We start from the raw sequence: 5,560 nt of genomic DNA, 5'->3' as shown, positions 1-5,560 counted from the left end.
CTGCAATGACATGCTTGGAGGAAAGTAGGCATTTTACTCAGCATAGGCCTATTCACGTGTTTGTGGACAGTCTGGAAGACCTAACACCCATCCATCTTGCTATGTATTAGTTTGTGTGTGGAAATGGCTTGTCTGAAACAATGCATTTTGGAGAGCGATGCTTTGCTCCCTTCCTCTGAGGGGATACAATGGGGGTGGGAAGCATCTGTGTGAGAAATACACTTTCTTTGCTGTGATGCAAAGATTTAAGATAGAGGTGGAATTTAATATGATATAAATGTTATGATATGAATAATGATGTAAAGTTTCTGTGGATTACTTGAGGGGTTTTGTGTGTGTGTGTGTGTGTGTGTGTGTGTGTTACATTCCATTTTTGTCCCTTGACCTTTCCTCATTTCATGTTACACATGAGCAATCCTTTGTTTTAGGGAAGTTTATCATTATATAACGAGGGAAGTGAGGTATCAGATTTTGGCTTTTAATTCTAAAGCTGTGGTTCAGATGTAAGATAGGAAGATTGGAAGGCTATGCATCCAAGCAGAACAACCTTCCCTCTCAGGAGAGATGAAGATCTTCTGAATTTAGGAGAGGGAGGGAAGATGAGAAGGAATAGAAGAGTAAGACACTAAAAAACGTCTCTTGGAAGGAGATGCTGGAAAGCAGAGATCTTTCCTCATCGTTGCTGAGGGGATTTCTTCTTGCAGGCTTGCCACTCCATGAGCACACTTACTGAGATGCTGCCCTGGGGAGATGAAGAGGAAAGGAAATGAAAGGTGAACAAACTGAGTTTACTCTGCAGGGTTCAAGTTCAGCACAAACTAGAAATATTATATTTTACACTTGTAAATGGAGTGGGACTTCCAGCTAGAGAGTAAATGCACTTTTTACAAAATGTAAGAAGTGAAATTTCTTGCACCCCTCTTTGGGTTTCACATGCTATTAAGACTTAGCTGTCAGAGTCCATTGAAGGACAAATAGCAAAGGTGACTCCTCAATATTTTTTGCTTTTATTGCCTGTCCTTTGAGTAACACCATGCTTCTGACTTTCTTCCACCGGCTCATTTAGCTGTCATATTGAACTGAACACGTAGCTCGCACAATGGCCATCACGATCATGGTACATTCCACCCTATACGTATACACATGCTGTGCAGTGTCCTTCCATATGTTTTCCTTTCTTGGTAAGCAAAATGTGTTGACCTTTCTTGTGTATAATTCCCTTAAGGCATTATAAGGTCATCTCATAAGCCAGGCAGGTTCAACTTGTATTTTTCTGTTTGACATACATAAGGAATCATGTATTTTCATATCTGTCATAATAGCTGACTAGGGTATGATTCTTAATTCTTAAGTTCAAGGGTAGGTATATCAAACTTGATGGTGTAAATGTAGAACATAGTCTGGGCGGGGGGGGAATATTTCCACTCTGGCTTTTGATCTCACACACCACCACCCATGACCTTGAATCCTTAGCAAGTCATTTCTCATTATGGGATACATGGGGAACAATTACATACTGTGGAACAATTACTTGAGCATTTGCATTTTAATTGGGGATTTTTAAAATGCTGTGTAATTTGTGGAAAAAAAGTTGATGTGATTATATATTAAAAAAAGATTTTTTTCAATAAAGGGGAGGTATAAAGTTAACGGCCTAATGATCAACTGAGACAAGAAATGTGTAACATCTAAAAGTAATAAGGATATCCCTTTGAGTGTAACCTTTTTAAAATTTTGCATTCTTATTTAATACTTCAGTTATATACCTTCAGACAGTATAAAATTACATATTCAATGTTAGATGAATGATATATACATCTGTATGTGTGTATATTATAATTATACATACAAATATGTACAACATATACCTTATTATATACTATATATACAATGTATATAAATATGCACACACACTATATATATACACTTATATATATATCAAGGGCCATTGCTTATTATTCCCTGAGTTCTCCATTATCATCCATGGTAAGGTTCTTGTTTTTGAATCACTTGTTATATGCTTAGAATCCTTTCTTAGTTGTTTTTCTTAGATTCTTAAATAACCATCACATTTTCCTTTTTCCTGGATAGGTGAATGATATATTGGCCAAGTATGGAATTCCAAAGTTGCAGCTCCCTTTTTATGACTTGTAGATATATTTACACTCTCTTCTAGCTTCGTGGACTACAGAAGAATAGTCTAATACCAGTCTTTTAGCACCATTTTGGTATGTTGGAAGTGAAGGATATGGGCCCATTAAGATCTAATAATAGAAGGCCAATCTTAAATAGCCCCTGGCATGCACACATCTCATAATACTCAATTTTTCCCAGTGCTCAGGTTTTAAGGTTCTTAGCCAGGGGCTCCAAGCCTGGTCTCAGGTAGCCTTTCTCAGAACCAAGTCATCTCTTATATTCCAACAGCCAGTAGACCTAGGCAAGGAAGATAGATTGGAATTATTAATGGACAAAAATGGAACTGCATATGATCGCCATTTTCGTCCTCTGTTCTATTTCTTTGTTAACTCTCTCTTAAATTTTAAAGAGATCAAACTGTTTTACTTAGTCACTGCAAACTTAGACTTATTGCCGAGTTAATCACTTCTGTGTTCCATAAGTTAATTGTTGGGTAGAATGTAGTCTAGACTCATGCTGTTCTAGTGAAATCTCCAACTACTTCTAACCTGGCTATGGACATATAGGCATAGCTAAACCTAGTTTCACCTAAGCAGGTCGTAAGTCTCAAGTGAACACTTCTCAAAATAGGGAAAATAATAATGCACTGAGGGTAGGAAGAAATTGAAGAGCAGTTCTAAAAGGCCCTTTGAAGTAGTTTTCCTTTGAGTGGGCATGACGCTAATGGAACAGATAACAAACTCTCTTTAGGTGCCAGAGAAGCGCTGTTGTCTATTTATCAGGTATTTTGAACCAGGGTAGTTCCCAGGCATACTGAAGAGCATACCAAACTTGGCTGTTACATTTTCAACACTAGAAATAGGGCAGAGCTGCCAATACAGATGCACAGTATTGTTTACACAGGCAAAACAACCATTACATTACTGATTTTCATTCTCAGTCTTATCAGATTAAGATACAGAAATAGTTGTGGAAGTTTTCTTCTCCAAGGGAAATGATTTTAGAACAACAAAATAAGGAATATGATTTTGTGGATATGCTCCTTAACACATTTTATTCAAATGCTGACTATCTGAAAAATGGGGGGTATGTGTGGAAGGAAACACCTCATGCCCATGGGATGCTCAAATACTAAATTCTACTGCTTCTCACTTTAGCGCCAGTGAGCACTGCTTTGTTTAGTATATTGACTCCAGATGTTGTGAAATACCCAATTCTTTTAGGAGAGCTCAGATTTCCTGCACGATGGCACATGGTTACACTTTCTGTGTAATACACGTGACCCGGCACCATAACTAATGGCTACAACATGCATATCTGAAACAGTACTTGTGGTTTTTCCCAAATAGGTACCGCTCAAGCTACTGGGGACTGAAAACCTCAGTGATGTAAAATTAGAGGTAATACACTGAAATATTTGAACTATACCCCCACACATATACATTGAATATTTCCATTCTCCCCCTCATTTAATCCTTGTGAAAATCCTTTAAGTGTTGTTATTACCTGTCACATGCCTAAGATTACACAACAGGTGCCAGATCTGGGATATGAGCTCAGTAACCTGATTCCAGAATCAATGCTCTTCACTACCTCACAAGCTTTGAAGCTTTCCTAAAATTAACCTGCATCCCAGTTTTCTCAATACTGAAACAGGGATAGGTAAACTAAGGTCAATAAAGCACTGAGCACCCGGTACATATGAAGCATTCAATAAATAGCTGTGGTTGTTATTACAATAATTATTAAGTATATATTATGTCAGGTATGAAGCTAAGCATCTTATTTAAGTATATTAGAAGATATTAATTAAGGAATTACAAGAGTGCTCTGTGCTAGCAAGAAGTGTAAGGTACCTTGAAAAAAATATGATGAGGGCTTAATGTAATCTTTAGGTCTGGGAAACGTTCCCCCTGGAGGCAACACTTCAGCTGTTTACTGTAAAGTCAACAGGAATTGGTGGACTGGAGAAGACCAGAGAGAAGAGTAATATATAAAAATACTATAGGGGGGAGGAGCAAGATGACAGAGGAGTAGGAGACCTAAATTTCGTCTGGTCTCAGGAATTCAGCTGGATAGGGATCAAACCATTCTGAACACCTACAAACTCAACAGGAGATCAAAAAAAGAACAGCAACAACTCTCTGAACAGAAAAGTGACCACCTTCTGGAAGGTAGGACATGCGGAGAAGTGAATCCAGGGTGATATTCGGGAGGATAGATGGCGGGGGAGGGGGCCTCCGTCAGCTGCTTCTGGCAAGTGATAGAGCCGCGGAGCACAAAATCGGAACTTTTAGAAGTTGGCTCTACTGAGGGACATCGCTCCAGTGGCTAAGCGGAGGGTGGAACCCTCGCGGGACAGTGTGGTCTCAGGACCCTTGGGGTCACAGAAAGACTGGGGGTGCCTGAGTGCAGCAGAGCTCCTGGGTATCGGAGAGGGGAAGCCGGCTGCAGAGGCGGAGCCCAGGGCGGGCTCTCAGCTCGGGGTGGCCATAAACCGTGATCCGCGGCCCAGTCGGGCCCCTGCTCCTCCAGCAGGGACCCAACAAGCGGCAGATCCGGGGAGACTCACCTTCCTCCCCCGGGAGGAGCCGCGTGGGAGCGCACCGCAGGGATCTGCTGGGTTTGGAGACTCCACACGGGGTCGGGGGCCAGAGATAGAAACGTGCGGTCACAGGCCGGGTGAGCACGGAGTGTGGCCGGAGACCGTGGAGACGGGAGTGACTGACGGCTTTGCTCTGGGGGCTCACTGAGGAGCGGGGCCCCGAGTTCTCGGCTCCTCCGGGGCGGACATTGGGAGGCTGCCATTTTCACTCCCCGCCTCCAAAGCTGTACGGAAAGCTCGCAGGGATCAAAAGCTCTGGAGAGCAAACCCAAGCAGATTACTTAGCCCGGACCAGCAAGGGCGGGGCAATTCCGCCTCCGGCAAAGACAATTGGGAACCACGGCAACAGGCCCCGCCCCAGAAGATCAGCGAGAACAGCCGGCCAAGACCAAGTTTACCGATCAATGAGAACAGCAGAACTCCAGCGCTAGGGGAATACTGCACATAGAATTCATGGCTTTTTTACTATGATTCTTTAGTCTTTCAAAGTTAATTTTTTTTGAATTTTTCTTTTTCCCGTTTTCAACCAACACCTTATAAATCCCTTTTTTAAAAAATATTTTTTATTTTTCATTTTTAGAGTCATATTCTATCCCTTCAGAGTAGCTAACATTATTTTTGGTATATATATAAGTTGTTTCTCTTTAAAATTTTGGGATACAGTTTCTTCTAACAGACCAAAATACACCCTCAATCTCTAGTGTATGGCTTTGTTCTAGTCTCCTGCCTGATCACATTCTCTCCCTCCTTTTTTTTTTTTTTGGAAATCCTCTTCTTTCTTTTTTTCCTAAAGAATCTATGGGTTATTTTTTTAAAATT

At 41.0% G+C, this 5,560-nt stretch overlaps 1 long non-coding RNA gene across 1 annotated transcript; it reads right to left on the bottom strand.

Annotated features, from left to right (window-relative positions):
* Positions 1-319: 319 nt before the first annotated feature.
* LOC135365339 (uncharacterized) lies at positions 320-5,027 on the bottom strand. Its single transcript, XR_010412960.1, has 2 exons — positions 4,709-5,027; positions 320-742 (listed from the first exon to the last, which is right to left on the bottom strand). It is a non-coding gene; the product is annotated as an uncharacterized LOC135365339 (long non-coding RNA).
* Between the last annotated feature and the right edge of the window lie 533 nt (positions 5,028-5,560).

The sequence above is a fragment of the Mirounga angustirostris genome, unplaced genomic scaffold (assembly GCF_029215605.1).
Source record: "Mirounga angustirostris isolate CCGP_5_RB_7025 unplaced genomic scaffold, mMirAng1.0.hap1 SCAF_7, whole genome shotgun sequence".
In the NCBI taxonomy this organism is placed as follows: domain Eukaryota; kingdom Metazoa; phylum Chordata; class Mammalia; order Carnivora; family Phocidae; genus Mirounga; species Mirounga angustirostris.
This window is presented reverse-complemented; position numbering and strand designations above follow the sequence as displayed.